The sequence below is a fragment of the Rhinolophus hipposideros genome (assembly GCF_964194185.1).
Source record: "Rhinolophus hipposideros genome assembly, chromosome: 1".
Taxonomy (NCBI): Eukaryota; Metazoa; Chordata; class Mammalia; order Chiroptera; family Rhinolophidae; genus Rhinolophus; species Rhinolophus hipposideros.
In genome coordinates, this window is record NC_138047.1 from 91303981 (window position 1) to 91321766 (window position 17786).

Sequence of the window (17786 nt, forward strand, 5' to 3'; positions counted from 1 at the left end):
TTCTGTCCCCTAATTATGTTATATCCATAAAAAATAAAGACTCCATAACAGAAAGCAGGAAGGTGTTTAGATTAAAGGACAATGGGATCTTTACAGATTGCGAAAAGTAATTTTGCTAAAGAAAGATTTTATCTTATAGAGGATAGATCAATATGCCATTAAATAGATACTTTGTGTAGCATGTATATCATAACCAACAAGATTATTTAGAAAGGATGGAACATATTTTAATGATAAAATTGAGTTATTATGAGGATGCATGCAGGGTTTGAAAGCTTGTGGAACGGGTGGCAGACGCAGCACATAAGACAACAGGAGAGCTAGATCTCTGGAAGTTTCTTCCAGCTCCCAAAATCTCAAATATGGTATGTGGTTGGGTAGATTTTTTTCAAACACCATTTCCCAGACATTCCACCAAGCAAGTATTTCTAACAGGTAAGCCGGTGTTCTCAGGGTGGCTTGCAGTGCAGCCCCTTCTGACGTGCTCCTGAATGATCAGTGGAGTCACTGAGGATTTCGCTCCCACATGTTCAAAGGCAAGTCCTTCGACCAGAACATAAAAGATGCTATTTTCTTCTTCTCCTTCTCAGGCTTTATCTGGAGAGTTCTGACACTAAAATGGAACTCCTTGTTAAGCCCAGCAGTGGGGCCATGAGTGAACTCTTCGGTGTCTCCTGAAGATAGGCTGTGGGGAAAAAAATGTCTATTGATGTTTTGTGCTAGACCTTTTCAAGTGGGAACCAAATGCCACTGACATCACATAGTTTATTATTCAAATTGTCACTTAGCTTTCTGCCAGTTTTGTACCTCCCCCAAAAAACTGTTTTCTGTGCACTTCTTTTCACACAAACACAAAGTCATGACGGGGGAGGAAGAATTTAAAGATCTCCTCCTAAATAAATACATAAATACTGAAAGGTTCTTCAGTTAATTTTTATTCTATGCAAGAGCCAAAAGGAAGCTGAATTTCTTTGTGTAAAAAGAAATAAACTAAATCAATAATTTTAAAATGTGAAATGCTCAGGAAAAGTCCTGGATGAAAATTAAAGGAGAGAAAGAGGAAGCAAGAGGGATCAAGAAATGTGTGACTGAAAATTAAAACTGGGTAAATTCTTTATTTGTTTTATGAGGGTTTATAATAGTCTGGCTTATAGCCAATATTTCAGGTAATTCTCCCATAGAATGAATTTTGAAACACATAACTATATTTTTATGTTTTACCTCTCCTTATATTAGTTTTCTATGATAAATAACAATAAAAATAATGAAAGAATAAAAAAAAAAAAAGAAAAACCCACAAAGGTTAATTTTCACAGAAGACAATACATGAACCCCAACTTGAAAGAGTTAGTTTGTTTTGCGTCATTTTTTGCTAAATAAAACAGTTTGTGAAAGTGTAAGGGGATTGTTTTTCTGCTTTTCAGAATATGCAGCTATATCCTGGACTTAAACAATGACAAGGAAAAAAAAAATAGGTGCCAGTGTCACACATTCTCAACAGAGTGGGGACCAGAAAACATTAGAGGAGTGGAACTTCTCTCAAATGGATGGTGGCTGCTCTCAAGGCATCTACCTACTACCCTAGCTAAGAGAGATGCATGCAGGGCTGAGAGCTCTAGTTATAAGAGACTTTGGGCTCTGAGATGGGTAAGGGGACCAGGCTATGGACAAGGAGAATCTATACAATGTTTAATAGAAAAGTGGAGCGAAAACAAGCATCTTAGAAGGTACTCAGTGATTAAACATCTTCCACAGACAGAGCATTAGTATCTAATAGCATCATCCACAGAAGCAGTGTCAACCAGCAAAGGGAGACCAAGCCTTTCCTGTAAATTGGCACACTTATCCCTTGTCTTTTCTCCCCACAGAAATACACTGAAGACACTGAGTCTTGAAGTACTCCTTCATTCTACAAGGAGACAGGTGATGTCTTAGGCAGATCAAAGATAGGCTTTTCTCCCTTTTTCCCTTCTTTCAATCAGCCACTGCTGTGAAGGACTTTCGTGAGGAAGTGAGATTTAAATCAGTTCATCATCTGAGTTCCAAAAGATAATGTGTTAGCTTTGCCTGTCCTTTTTGTTCTCATTCCAGTGTCAGCTTTCTTTATCCCATACTTGGAAGAAACGATTGCTTGAATTTTTCCTCTTCTCAGTTACTGTTCAATGTCTTCTGCTTCTCCTTCACTCTCCCAGTTTTGCCAGGGGTCCCTGTCATGGCCATCATTTAGTATTCCTAGACACATCCCCTTAATGGAATAAATGGAAAACTGCTCCATCTGCAGATGAAAGGCTGATGTGGTACAGACAGGCCACTCTTCTCTTACTTCTTTATCCATGACAAGTTCATCACTCAAAAAGCTTTGCATGCATTTCCTATTGATTTTTGAAGGATTGATTGAATACTCTTGGTATAAAGACATAGGAAAACTAAAATTGTAGGTGATGTGACTTGTTTTACTCTCCAAAAGGCAAACACGTTAGGAGCCTGGAATAGAGGCTTAAGCAATGAAATAACATGATCAGATTTCATTTAGGAAACAGAACGTTGGTAACAGAGACATCATCGTATTAATGAAGTACAGAGTGAAGTTGATGGAAATAGTACAGAGCATGCTTATTTACAAGTTATCAGTAGGTCCATCTGTGCATTTTAAGACGGTATTACTGTTTTATATCTAACAAAAATATCTCATGAAAACTGCAAACTCTATTCCCAGAAACATGCACAAAATTTCACAATTTTGAGGTTGTATCAGTCTTGTAGAATCAGTGAGTACGTCTTTGTCTTCAGGTAAGAGAAAAGACCAAATTTAAATAATTTAAATAATGACAATAATTTGTTATCACACTTAATATTAACTTGCAAAGTTGGTGATGATCAAAATATCACTATGGATATTAGCACTTGGTGTCTTTCTTCTCTGCCATCCTTAGCACTTTAGTTTGTATTTGGACTTGTTTTTATGGGCACCAGATGGATGCATCAGTTCCCAGAATAGCATCCAGCGCTGATAATGTCCATCTAAGGAAAAATTATGATTTTTCTATGTGTGTTTCTTTTAACAGGGAAGAAATCTTTCCTAGAATAATTCTCTTCCTCTTCCAGACATCTTCATCTCATGTTATTTGCTAGGATTCGTTCATATCTCCATTCTTAAACCAATCTATTAGAAAAGAAGTTGACTTTTCATGAAGGAGTTAGAATGATCCACATAGAACTGTGCAAAAATTTAAACAAAATTGAGACACTGCCAGCCAAAAGCAAGGAAGCAATAACTATTAAGATTGAATTGGCATCCAACAGTTACTGTTAAGCCACATTAAGACTGAAAATTTTGGACACTAGTTTAAGAAACTCCCGCCAAAAATTGTAGTTAAAAAAACCACTGGAGTCCTTACTTGGACAGCAGGCAGAACAAAACCCACGTTTAAGGGATAAGCACAGGAAGAAAAACGAGCCAAGAGAATTGATAAAAAGTTGAGTGATGAAAGGAAATCAGATGGAACAAAATCTCTCAACCCCAACGTGATGAGTTTCAAGAAGAGAGTGGTCAATTGCTTTAAACGTTTCAGATTCCAATAAATATGGGAAGAAGAAAGATTCTACACAAATAGTCACATAAATGAAATATCTGATTCCTTACATTGATGGAAGTAAGAATTTTCACCTCTGGACTTTTCAAAGAAACATTCTGTCTTCCAGGAAGGAAACTCTACCTACTGTTCTGCGCTGCAGTAATGGTGTTACATACATCTCAATTATGTCCACCTTTAAGACTTACTTACATTGTTGGTCAAAGCAGGAATACTCGTCCTCCTTTATTATACTTAGTTAAACTCCAGTCATTCTTCAGTGACTATTGTGAGCCCCACTTCTCTATATACTAAAGTCCAAAATGAGCTGCATTTCCCTGTTAAACATCTCTAACCATAGCAGACCACATTATGCTCTTCAGGGTGGCATAAATGTTGGGAATTTAAATGAGACTGACCTGGTTTTGAATCTCGCCTAAGATGACTGAGTAACCTTAGGTCAATACATTATCTTAGTCTTTGTTTCTTTCTTTCTAAATTGGGGATTCAAAATAAATTCCTCTTTCATAGGAGATTTAAGTTAGATAATGTATTTTGTAAAGCGCTATGTACAATGACTGACACATAGTAAACTTTCAATAATTATTATTTATAAACAAAATGCAGTGCGGTAAAGGACAATTTACCACTCACCAGTTTTCTGTTATTTATCTCCCTTTTCTGTCAAGCCCTCACTATTAGTTTCACACATGATAGTTCATCTCTGTAGCTAAAATATATCCATCAGCACAGCTAAGGCAAATCGTTCTCATGCTTTACAATGTGTAATAATCACATAGAGAGTTGGTTAAAATGGAGATTTTTCTGGCTGCCCTTTGGAGACTTTCATACAGAATTGTTATGTCTGTGGCCAGAATATGCATGTGTAACACATAGCCCAGATGCTTCCAACCAGGTAATCCACGGATGGCATGTTGGGGAGCACTGTCCTATACTTGGGTGGGATGGGAGCATGCTTGGATAAAAGCTTACTTAGAGGAATAAAACAATGAACTCGGAATTTTTCCAGTTATGTTATAAGCAGCATAGTCTTTAAGTAATTACTTAACAGAGGCACTAAGAGGATAATACCTCCCTTTCATATGTGAAGTTGATCTGTATATGGTAAAAGATGTACAAATTTGAATTAGTTGTAATTCCAACCTCTCTGGAGAAAGTTATAGTTTTCTTTGTGTCACGTAATTGTGTTCGGATCATAGTAGATAGTCAATAATAACTTACATATCTATTGATTTACTGTCAGCACTAAGGTAGACAAACTTCTCTTAAAAATAGTTCATATTCAAGTGTGATCGTATTTCAAAACCAAAGAATGTCCGTTTTACAAATAACCCACCGTAAAATCATCCTTAAATGTAAAGTCTTTGTAGTTTGCCTGATTTCCTTTATAAATACAGATTAATAACCTTTCTAACACTTCTCTAAAATATTAATAACTATTTTATAGGGTTTTTTTAACCAATCATAGAAGCAAAGACAATACAAAGGTAATATAGTGAGTAGATCATACATCCCCTCCCTGCGACACGTTATTTCCTGCATTACATTTGTTTAACTCTCCAGAGCTACATTTTTCCAATAATGTGCATGGATAGTTACATTGTCATCCAAGGTAGTTGAACATTAATGAATCACTCAGCATAAAGAAAATAATGCTCCATATCTTTATCAATTTTCTAGTAATTCATCTAGCAGCAGTTGTGTTAGTATAAAAGAACCTTCCTTGAATACTCATTCTTATTTTGACTTGGCTTGCCTACATGCATCCGTGTGGGGGGTACTATTAAATGTATTGTATTTTCAAGATAGCGTCTCCATCTGAATATGGATTCTCATTATAGTGTTTTCTTTGGGTGTGGACAATTAACAGTGATATATTTTATTTCCAACTGCACTATGTGTAACGCCAGATAAAAAGAAGCAAGGTAAAATTTCTGGAAGTCAAAACATATGCAGCTGACGAATGAAATGTTTGTTTAATTAACTGGACAAAACTTTTGATTCACAACACTCTATATAGTTGGATAGGATTTGTTTAGAAAATAAGGACCATTGTAGTGTTCCTTTATTTTCTGACAGGTTGTGATCATGAGCTCCCCATGTCATATGCACATCAATATAATCTTTCAAGAAGAATGGTTATGTGACATTTTGTTGGACAAAGAATGCAGCTTCCTAATGTTTGCTACTGTGAGAGTTTTCCAGATGTCTCATGGGGATCAATTTTTTTTTTTTTTTACTCACAGAAATTTGAAAAAAAAATTCAAGCAAAAATATGTTTATACACCCCTGTGGTTGGCATACTCTGAAGGTAGCCCTCAAAGATGTCTGCTTCCTGATATTCACATTTTTGTATAATTCCTTCCCTTTAAATGTGAGCTAAACCTAACGATTTACTTTCAACAAAGAAAATATGACAGAAGTGACACAATTTCACTGTCATCTTATTGGCTTTCTCTTTCTCTCTGTCACGTGATCAGTTTGATGAAGCCAGCTGTCATGTTATGGGGTGACTTATGGAGAAAACTTAGGGCAGCCTCCAGCCAACATAGAGAACAGCCAAAAACTGAGTCTTATAGTCTTAAAGCAGAGGAGGAACTCAATCATGCCAGCAACCACATGTGTGAGCTTGGAAGGGAATTCTCCCCAAGGGAAGCCTTGAGATGACTGTAATATTGGCCAAAACTTTGATGGCAGCCTTGTGCGAGACTATTAATCAAGTTTTGAAATGGTGCCAGTCAACTTTTAAAACCCGTGCCTCTTTGGTCTGAAGTTGGGGAATTCAATTTGGGAGAGAGATTCTTTCCTTCTTGTATAAAAGCCAACTCCAAGCACATCATTGTAAGATTGTCCTATTTTTTTGGGGGAATCCCCCCCCACTGCATTGCATGTTGATATTACTTCACTATAAAAACATAATTTTACATACTTGCTTTAACATTAAAGAATAAATTAACATTAACATTAAAGAATAAATACATGCTAATATGATATATTATTATCTAAAATGCAGACAAGTTTGGGGAAGGCAAACAGATTAATTTTTGTCTATAAAGTAATACAACATACATTATACTAGTCTCTTCATAAAGTGGAAAAAAGATCAGACAAATTTATATAAATAATAAAAATAAATTTTACTTAAGTGTATATATGATTACCAAAGCATTAAAATAAACACTTCTATTTAATTCTCTTGAAATTATGCAGAATCTAAAATTTCATATTTGAGAATAGAATCATTTTCTAAAATATTATCTTTATTGAATTCTTTATTTTAAGGTTTACCTTTTATTACAGAAATGAAACTAAAATTAGTCCCTAAAATTAGACATTGATTGTATCTTTTGTTATGCTATTCTTTTTACCTTAATCAGATAATATATATTTTTTTTAATTTGGCACGATCACATTTTTTATGCAGAGCTTCAACTCTAACATTTATGTTAATATTTCTAATTTCTCCTCTGCTCCTTCCTCCTAGTGTAGGGCTGGATATTAATTTAACTAATGTATCATTTGACTTTTACCATAGCATATGTTAAAGTTTAGCATCCAAATTCTAAATGTCTTCCCAATGGACACTTCATTTTAGTTTATAATTTATTAATGCCAATGGGCAGTAGTCTTTTAAAGTACATTGGAGTGTTTTATGATCATAAAAATTAATTCAGCTAGACATAATAGCATTTCTCTGAAATTTATAACATGAAAAAATAAAATACGCCTACATTTCTATGCTTTAGAAACTTTATTTCTCTATTCTTGAAGTACAGTAGCATTTCTCTACCTCTTGTTTCATTATCCAGATTTGCCATTTTTTTCTGTAACACCAATCAGAAAAGGAGACGTGACAGTATTTCACACTTTACTCCTATCTATAATGTCACTCCAAGTGTTTCTCTTCTAAGCTTCTCGAGCTCTTCGTATAGAAAACACTCCCATGTACACAAACACACCATGTGCAATTAAATGAGGGTGATCTGTTTTAGCAATGGCAGGTTTTGGAGATAAAGCCACAGGAGCAGTTAAAGCATGTATTATGTAAAGCTGAGAACCTCAGGAAGGAGCACCCATCTACACAGTGGACAAAGGGAGACTTGATGGTTTCTATCACTCCTGCCTGTACAATGAAATACAGTATTTCAAACATTATTAATTTTAAAGCGATCAACTGATATAGGGACAATTACAGACATTTTACAAATCTGTAAAACTCTATCTCTGCGCCAACATTATGAAGAAATAATTGGTCTGAAAGTAGATTAGAGCATGAAATGAAAGCATGCTTCCTGAAGGGGCATATACATGAACAGTGCAGTCCATCTTATTGTGATTCTAGGGGTGTAGGCTCCTCATTATGGTGGTCACATGATCTCACAAAATAAATTACATAATTTATACCAGTTCAAAATCCTTCCCTGGATTCCCACTGTCTTTAAGATGAAATATGAATCATTTAGCATTTTGCCTTCTTCCAAGCCTGGTACCATCTCAGTTGTCTGATCTGTGGTAGTTGACTCCTCATTTTTTGTGCTCATCTACACTGTTTCCCAGTATTTTAAAATAATAATAATAATGTGTTTTTGTTGTTCTTTATATTCCACATATAAGTGAGATCATAAAGCTTTCCTTCCTTACTATATCTGATCTGATATTTTGTGAATATAATACCAGATGACCCCTGCTCATTGTGCAGGTTTAAGTACGACTGCCATGTTTTGAGAGAAGCAAAAAACTTATTTTTTTCTCTTAGTAAATTGTGCACTACAGTCGCCTTTCACAGTATTATCAGAAAGGATTGTAGCAGGCATTTCCTGTACCTAGTTTCCTTACAATGTCAACCCTAACCTCATCTTTCTTTCAGGAGATAACTTTCTATATGCTATGTCCTCAGTATTAAAGTTTGTTATAACTTAGAAAAAAGTTACTATCATTTGTTACTTTTAGTTTTATATTAGTCTCTTGATACTCATACTAGAAGACAGATCTTGACAGTCACATAGTTTTTGAATTGGATTGATACATTTTTTAACAAAAAGACTTGTGATTTCAAATGTTGTCTGGTTTACCCGAAATACACACACACACACACACACACACACACACACACGTGTGTGTGTGTGTCTTAAGCAGGAGAATCAATAGAATTGGAAAAATGAGAAAGGATATCAGAGCAGTTTCCTATTCCTAATGTATTTGGGAGTGGGTCAGAGATGGCTGGATTGTTCTAGGAAACAAAATCAGACTTCCAAACTCTGCTTACATCACCTCCTCCAGGAAGCTCTCTGGCTCTCCAGAAAGGATTCACATGCACCCTCAGAGCCCAATGTCCTCTCTTCCATAACACTTATCAAAGTTATGATGTAATAGTTTATCATTGTTAAATGTCCTATTCTTGTTTAGAATACACATTCTATGCAGCTATCTACATTCCTGTCTTTTTCAAGTCTGCACCCATAGTATCTCATAAGATACTCTGCATAACTTATATTTATTAAATATTATTGGATACAAAATAGCGTTTTAGTTAAATAATCAAAGGAGGTTTTACAGTTTGAAAATGAAGGAAACTAAACTGTACAAGCTGTGGCTCGAAAGGAGTTTATTGAAAGAACCTTGATTTATTACATATAAGTAGAGCAAAAACAGGACTGTGGCTAGATAAAGAAAATTAAAACCAAGGACTTAAATGTGGGCCAACATGTCCCCCTCTATCTGTAACTCACTGTTTTAAAATGTTCCGTGCCAGCTTTATTCTCCTATACACAACAGGAATTTGAAAGCCAATGGTTAGGAAACAAAAATTGCAGGGTAGCCACGAAAACTAAAACTAAATCACTCTCTCTCTCTCTCTCTCTCTCTCTCTCTCTCTCTCTCTCTCTCTCTTTTTTTTAATTAAGTCTAGTATTAATATCCCTGGTAAAGTCTCTTCCCAATCTTGATTTCATTCCTGAGCCATCAGCTGTGGGTTGGGATCTAAGGTGCTACAGTGGGTAGCATGAGGTTCCTCACAAGGCCTTGTGCAAATTGCAAGTCCTACATTTAGTTCCCTAACCTCTTTGAGAGAAGTGTGCTTAATCGATTAAACTTGGTATTGTTGGTGAATCCCAGCAGGCCCCTGGCCATACCTGAAGTGAACTCGACACTGTCATTTCATAATTTTCCCTCATTACAGGCAACAACCCATATATTACAATATGCTGCAAGTATTATTATTATATAATTAAAGTTTATTGGGGTGACAGTTGTTAGTCAAGTTATATAGATTTCAGGTGTACAATTCTGTATTACATCATCTATAAATCCCACTATGTGTTCACCAACCAGAGTCAGTTCCCCTTCCATCACCATATATTTCATCCCCCTTACCCTCATCTACCACCCTCTCCCCCCTTAACCTTTGGTAACCACTAAACTATTGTCTGTCTCTATGAGTTTTTTGTTTCTTATTTGTTTGTCTTGTTCTTTTGTTGTTTTTGGTTTATGTATCACATATCAGTGATATCAAATGGTTCTCTGTGTTTTCTGTCTGACTCATTTTGCTTAGCATTATAATCTCAAGATCCATCCATGTTGTCACAAATGGTCATATTTCATCTTTTCTTACTGCCGGATAGTATTTCATTGTGTATATATACCACAACTTCTTTATCCAATCATCTATTGAAGGACATTTTGGTTGTTTCCATGTCTTGGCCACCATAAATAAAGCTGCAATGAACATCGGAGCACACGTGTCTTTATGGATAAAGCTAATATAAGTAAAATATTAAACAATTTAGTAGTATGTATAAGCAGGCAAGATAATTGTGCCCATTAATACATCACTACATTGTCTCATCCAATCAGTGAGCATTCACTCATTGTAGAAACCTATAGAAAAAAGAGATAAATGCTACTAATGAGTCCATCATATAGAGATGGAAATGTCACAGAAGTATTTACTAAATAAGGGCATGATCACTATTCAGTTTGAGTTTGACCCTGCAGTTTAGGTTTGATGAATAGAGCTGATGGAAAAATGACTTTATTTATTCTGTCTGTAAATGAAAAATCCTTACCTCTATACAGTAGCTACCACCCCAGCTCTTCAATTCCATTTTAATCTTCCTACTCTGATATCAGAAGTCCAGTTCTTCATGATTTTGCGACTAAATTTTGCCATATTCTCCAACTGGCATCACTACTTTAGTAGTATTCCTATTTAATTTATCATACTGACAAATTGCAGAATTATTTCCAAAAGCATAAGTCAGGATATGATAATCCACAATTGCAAATATTAAAAAGCATCCATGTCAATTTATGTAGTCAGAAGCCTAACTCTGAATCTGTTTATTCCAACACTTATCATTTCAGCTTTGTTTTTAATTCTGATCTCAAGCTGTAATGACAGTTCTCTACTTCCCAAATAAGACATATTTTACCCAACTTTATGCATTTGATCTCTAGAATTTTAAGGACTCTGGTAGATGAGTTACAGATAATTTAATCAAAATTACTTCTAAACATACAATGGAGTGTGATCAATGACTTATTTTTCAGCAAGCATATATGTTGGTGACCACCACTACATAAATTCCATTGTGAGTTGGGAATAATAATAAAGGATTACAGTAATAGAATAACTTCCAACACTATGGTAGGTAGTGTTCTAAGACTTAGTAGGGAGTGGTCATTCAAACTTATCTATTTCCTATAGCGTAGTTCATTATTATACTATTAATAATAATATTAATATAAATAATAGCAGTAACAATGATGATGATAATAATAGCTACTACTTAGCTCCTATTAGGTACAAAGCAGTTTCAAAGCTTTTTAAATATGGTAATTTATTTAATCCTCACAGTATGGTTGTAAGTAGGTATTGCTGCTACCCATTCTATGGTTTATATACATTTTCATGAAGTTGAATACTTGAAGCACTTTACAAAATAATATTTAAATATAGTCACTTAATTATAAATATTATCCAGTCAGATACAAAACCAGATTGCTTAAAACAATTGTTCTGTATTGTATTGAATAACACTGAATATGTAAATACATACATTTTTAATAGAATAACAGATATTTTCTTTGATGGATGCATGATATTAAACAACTACATATGCTATAATATTATGGCTAAACAAAATTGTATTTATATTAATAGATGCATGCTACTCTTATGTATAGAATTATAACTGTTTACCATATTTTTTCTCAGAAATGTATTTTTTTAAGAACACATTCCATTTATTAATGTCCATGCATTAATGAAGAAAAGAATCAGTTTTACTTTATAATTTTATATTTAAAATTATGTTTTGGACTTATAGCATTGTCAACAAAATGAAGGGTCTTTTTTGTGTGTGTACAGATAAGCATATGAAATGTGGAAGTTTTGTATACATAAAACTAAAATTAGTTTTTGTTTTGTTTGTTTTTTTAATTTAAAAATAGACATTAAATGGAGTTCTGTCCAAAATCATCTGTGAAATTATTTAGATATTGGAGAATTAAATATTCTAAAACATCACTCTGCCTTCTCAACTCTCAGGGGAATAGTCCTATGTCTAAAATAACTACTGAGATATTCTTTCCACTCCCATTTTCTCTTTCCTGTTTTAAGACACTCCTTGGTCATTGGCTTTTGCATTTTTTTTCTTCCCATAGCTGAAGTCACATTATCCCCTGAGGAAGGCTGGATCACAGAATATTAGAATTTGGACATCTGTTTTCACCATCCACAAACCTAAGACTCAAGTGAAGCAGTCAGCTTCCACTCCTTTAGTAGAGATCTACCCACCAAATCTGATCTTTCCACTTCACTGGTCCTAAATTTTGCCAGGATGGTTTGTGAAGGTTTATTTAATCCAGCACCCTGGGTTTCAGCTTCAGGTCACTTTGGCTTTCATTTTGTTTATGAATTTTTCTTTCAGTTAATAATTTCACTTACCCTAAACCATGAGGCATACTTTCCCATATTTACCTGAATATCCACATCCCTATTTATAGCTTGCATTGTGTTTAGATCATTTGTTACTAACATTTTTCTTCCTCTTTGCAGAACACCATGGACTAATGCAAGTCTAGTTCATAGCCAGGTGGGAAGGCAATGGGAAGGTGGTTTTCAGAGCTTTCTCCAAGATAATTCAATTCTTTCATAAAAATCCAAATTATTTTTTTGTTTCAGAAGGAAAAGAACATAAAATACAGAGCAGAAAGGCAGGAAGGCCAACTCAAGAAAGTTTAATTAAAAGGGAACTCAAACTCCAAAAGGCAGAGCTGATGGAAGATAACTGAATTGGAGATCAGAGGACTGCAATACGTCCATTCTGTACATATTTGATGAGTCCATTCTGTATGTCAAACTCTGCTTAGCGATAGACAAGGCAGTTGTTCTCGTGTTAAGTATACCATTAATAAGCACAAATAAATTGAAATCAATCAATACGGAAATATCCTATATTAATATGTGCCTTGTGAATTAAAACAGAATTAAAGTAGAAGAACATGGTATGATATTAAGTGGGTATCAATTTACAGAAGGTAGTCAAGTAAAACTGTTTTGTGGACGTTATGTGTAAGCTGAGATATGAATGACAAGAAAAGCCTTTCCTGTGAACATCAGAGGAGGCAAAAACAAAACAAAGGTAGATTTAAAGTTGAAAAAAAAAACTTCAGTTAGCATAGCATATCCAGAATGGTTTGAATGAACTTTGCCAGATCAGTCAGGAAACTATTATTAAAGAGGAAGAAAAGTCCTTCATTTATTAACACTTATTTACCAAGCACCAGCGTGTCAGCCATTTTACTAGATACTGAAGATGTAACAATGAATAGGACCCCTTGCTCTCCCCTCTAGGTACTGCGATCCAATAAAGTAATGAATGAATGGATAATATTGTGGAAGATATTATAGATATTATGGCTCAGTCCACATTCACTCTCATTTTTACTTTACCTTCCTATAATATAGATACAGAAAAGCTCAAATTACATACAATTTGCAGATGTCCTGGCCAAAAATGTTCCACATATGATCAAGATTCTGCTATGGGGGACTCAGAGGTATGTATGTGCAATGTGTGTTAGAGATCACACAGGAGATCAGCTTTTCTGGGTAGGAGTGTACAGGGGAGGACTTTTTGCATCTTCTGGAATAGTTGTAGTGAAGTGATGGTTTCAATCTGTAGCTTCGTAAATGCAGATCTGTAGGTACATAACTGTTGGGTTCCCACCAGAACACAATTGCACAATTGCAGATCTTTCCTATCTGCCTACCTCAACACAAAAGACACAAAAAACCATCACCTTTTCTGACATAGTGTCAGTAGTCATGTAGTGTGACATCTGACATTCCTTTCACTAAAAGTGAGTCATTGTGTTCAGCCCATATTTGGCAAAGAAAGACAATATTAAACCCACCTTTGACACTAATAGGAGTGTCAAAGTATTGGAACACATGTTTTAAAACTATCCCACTGGTTAGTTATCCCATTTTATCTAAACAAGCTGCAGTAGATTCCATTTGTCTATTATAATTTCTGATCAAAGTAATTACAATCTAGAAGTGCTGCATAGACTCCTGTGGGCACACAGACTAAGCATATCTAATCCACACTTGTGGTCAGAAAGGGCTTCCTAAAGGAAATATCTAAATTGATAAATGAAAGGCACGTAGAAATGTTGAGATGCAAAGAAGAGGCAAGGGGAGAATAATGTTGACAGAGAGAAGAGGATGTGTTATATCCCAGGCTTCAGACAAACTGTAGTACGTTTGGGAATGAAAAGGGTTTGAGCATGACAAAAGTGCTATCTTAGAGGTAGAGGAGCAGCAGGAGATAAAATTGAAGGTGTTAGCATGGACCAATCCCTAAAGGACTGTAAGATCAATAAAGAAGTAGAATGGGGAGCCAGTAGTTTCAGGGAATGCCCATTCCATCAGGTAAAGGGCAACATCACAGGATGATTTGGGAGTCAATTCCTAGTGCAGTAATCCCTCACTTAATGTCATCAATTGATTCTTGGAAACTGTGACTTTAAGTGAAACGAAATGCAGCAAAACCAATTTCACCATAGCCTGACTGATACAAACAAGAGTTAAGTTCCTACGGCACATTTCGGGTCACATAAATCTCACCAACTTCCAAATAAAGACTGAAAATACTTCTAATATTAAACATTAGATAAATGTGAGCAAAACATACATTTTTAAAAGATGAATAAAAAAACAAGTAAAATGATTGTTTCCCATCTCTTCTTCCAATTCATGGTCCTGAGTGGTGGGAGCCTAACCTAGCAGCTCAGACCACAAGGCAGGCACACACCCACCCTGGACAGGACGCCCTTCCATCTCACACCTCCACATTCACGCAGACCGGGATCATGTAGCCATGCCCCTGCACCTCTTTGGGATGTGGGAAGAACCCGGAGTTGCAGGAGAAAGCCCACACAGACATGGGAAGAATACACAAACTCCAAATGGACAGTGGCCCTGGCCAGGAATGCTTTTCTGTTTGTTTTTTTTGTTTGTTTGTTTGTTTCTTTCCCATCAACATTGCAATGAAACAACATTATTTGAGGACCTGCTGTAGTCGAAATAGGTGACACAGAGACCTGAGCAGAAGACATATGCTATTACTGAATCTCCACTTGTTTCACAAGTTGAGAGGGAGACAGATCTGATGCCACTTGACTGTTTCATGGATCTCTATTCCGAGGTTCTGGCAACCATGTTAACCTGTGTAGATGACACCCAGGTAATTGTCACTAGGATCCCTGCATCTTCCCCACACATTGCCTGTTTGCTCTAGGTCTTGGCATCTTTACTCTTTTCTCCAGCTCCTTGCAGTGAGCGATGAGAACTACTGAGATGCGGTGCTGAACTACTTCTTACAGTTACGTGGGTGTGTTCCGAGCGCCTCTGTCACTTATGCTTTCAGCCACAGATACATTTTCTTGACATTCAGACATAATGGCAATGGGTAATAATCATCATGTACATTTACATACCACTTTAGCTTTTTCAAGCATTTTCAAATTACCTTTTTATACTGTATCTTTCTCTAAACTGCACCCTGCCCCAGATCTGTGTACTCCAGACTGAAGCAGCCTCGTATCCCTGACAGAGCTGACTCCCTCCCACCATCTTGTGCTCAGGTTAAATGTTTCCTCAGATACGGCTCCCACACCCTCACCATAAATCTAAATAGTTTTTTCTGTTACATTCTTTTATCACATTCTAGATTATTTCCTTTCAAATTATATTTTGATTTTTGTTATTATCTGTTTAATGTCTGCCTCACCAAGACTCTGTGTTGCTTCACAGGAAGTCTGCCTCTTTAACTCATCACTTTATTCCCAGCATCTATTTTTTATTTTTTTAAATAATATTTGTAAAAGTGCTGTATAATTCATTGGCACTTCTGGGAACAGTATAGAAGTAGAGGTGAAGGATTCTTAAAAGTATGATAAAGTATCTTTAGGATAATTTACAATCTATATTGACTTGCAACATAAATTATAAGTGCACAGATAAAAACACTGTCCTTCCTAAGTCAGTGTAATGTTAAGACACGCTTCATATCCCCTTGCTTCCTCCCTCACATTAGACTGGCATGCGTGCCATCATGTTTATCGAGCTGCTGTTGAAACAGAGAAACATGCCTGAACCTCCCCAGTAACAGGGGCTCCGATTTGCTAGAGCTGAGCTGCGAGGAATGAGAGTCGCTGAATTAAGGCAAACCAAAAACAAAGTAACAGTTAAGCTTTTAATCATGTCCTGCCATAGTATAAGCAAGAGGATGAAACAAGAAAGTGCTGACTACCCTTTATTCCATTTCCCGCATGGAACAGTGAGTGCACTGGTGGAGAGTCAGGGAAACGAGTACAGATGCAGGAGTTGTCTCACTGTCATGGGTTGCCCAAACAAATGGATCCTCTAGTTTTATCGAATCTTCATGGGACAGAAGTAGGAGTCAAGGATTTCCCTCTGGCAAAAGTGCCTAAGGAGAAGGTATCAAATAAACAGGTCTCTGAATGAAGGCACCTGAGTTAGGAATGCACCTATGTGAAGAGCATGGCCTGCTCGAGGTGCCTGAGTCCTCGGCTGCAATTCTCTGCAGAGCCAGCCGTGCAATGGCTGGCCACTCAGCCTGGTGTGGGGAGGGCAGCTTTGCCCCATGAGGCCCGCCAGGTGAAACCTTTGTAATTGATTATAGTGGGCCTGGAAAATCACACATAGGTCTTTTGGGCTGGAACTGGACTCCTACCTACTAGGAATTTCAAAATCATTACCCCTAATACCAGATTCCTGATCCTTCCTGCCAAACGCTCTTCTCAAGTTTTCCTTATTTTAATTCCAGTTGTTCAACACAAAAATCTTGAAACCATCTTGAGTTTTCACTTTCTCTCATATCTAAGGCATAATCAGTCATCATGCCCTGTCAACTCTCCCCCTGAAATACCCGGAGGACACAGTTTCTTCTCACCACCTCAGCACTACGGCCCTGGTCCAAGCCAGCATTATCTGTCAGCCTTATCAGACATATTCTTATCAGCATCACCCTCACTTCTTATCAGTTCTCCCTGTTTCAACCTTGTCCTTCACATCCTATTCCCCACTAAGTAGCCAGAGTGATTAAAAAAAAAAATATATATATATATATATATATATATATATATATAATATATATTTTAATATATTTAGTATAATATAAATTTAATTTAATATATTTAATATAATATAAATATATATTATAAATTATATATTATATATTATGTTATATGTTATATGTTATATATTTAAATATATATGTGTTAAACCATGTCACTTCTTTGCTCAAAATTCCAGGTGGTTTTCCTTTTCAATTAAAGAAAACTCAAAGTTGCTTCAAATGTGTTCCTTATACTAACATCTCTTATGGTCTGGATGTTTGTGTCCCACCAAAATCTGCATATTGAAATCCTAACCCCCCAGGAGATAGTATTAGAAAGCAGGACATTTGGGTCAGTGGGATTAAGTCATGATGGCAAAGCCCTCATGATTATGATTGGTGCCCCAGAGAGCCCCCTCTCGTCTTCTGCCATGTGAGAACATAGTGAGACGATGGCTGTCTATGAACCAGGGCGTGGGCTCTCACCAGACATCAAATCTGCCAACACCTTGATCTTGGACTCCCAGCCTCAACTGTGAGAAGT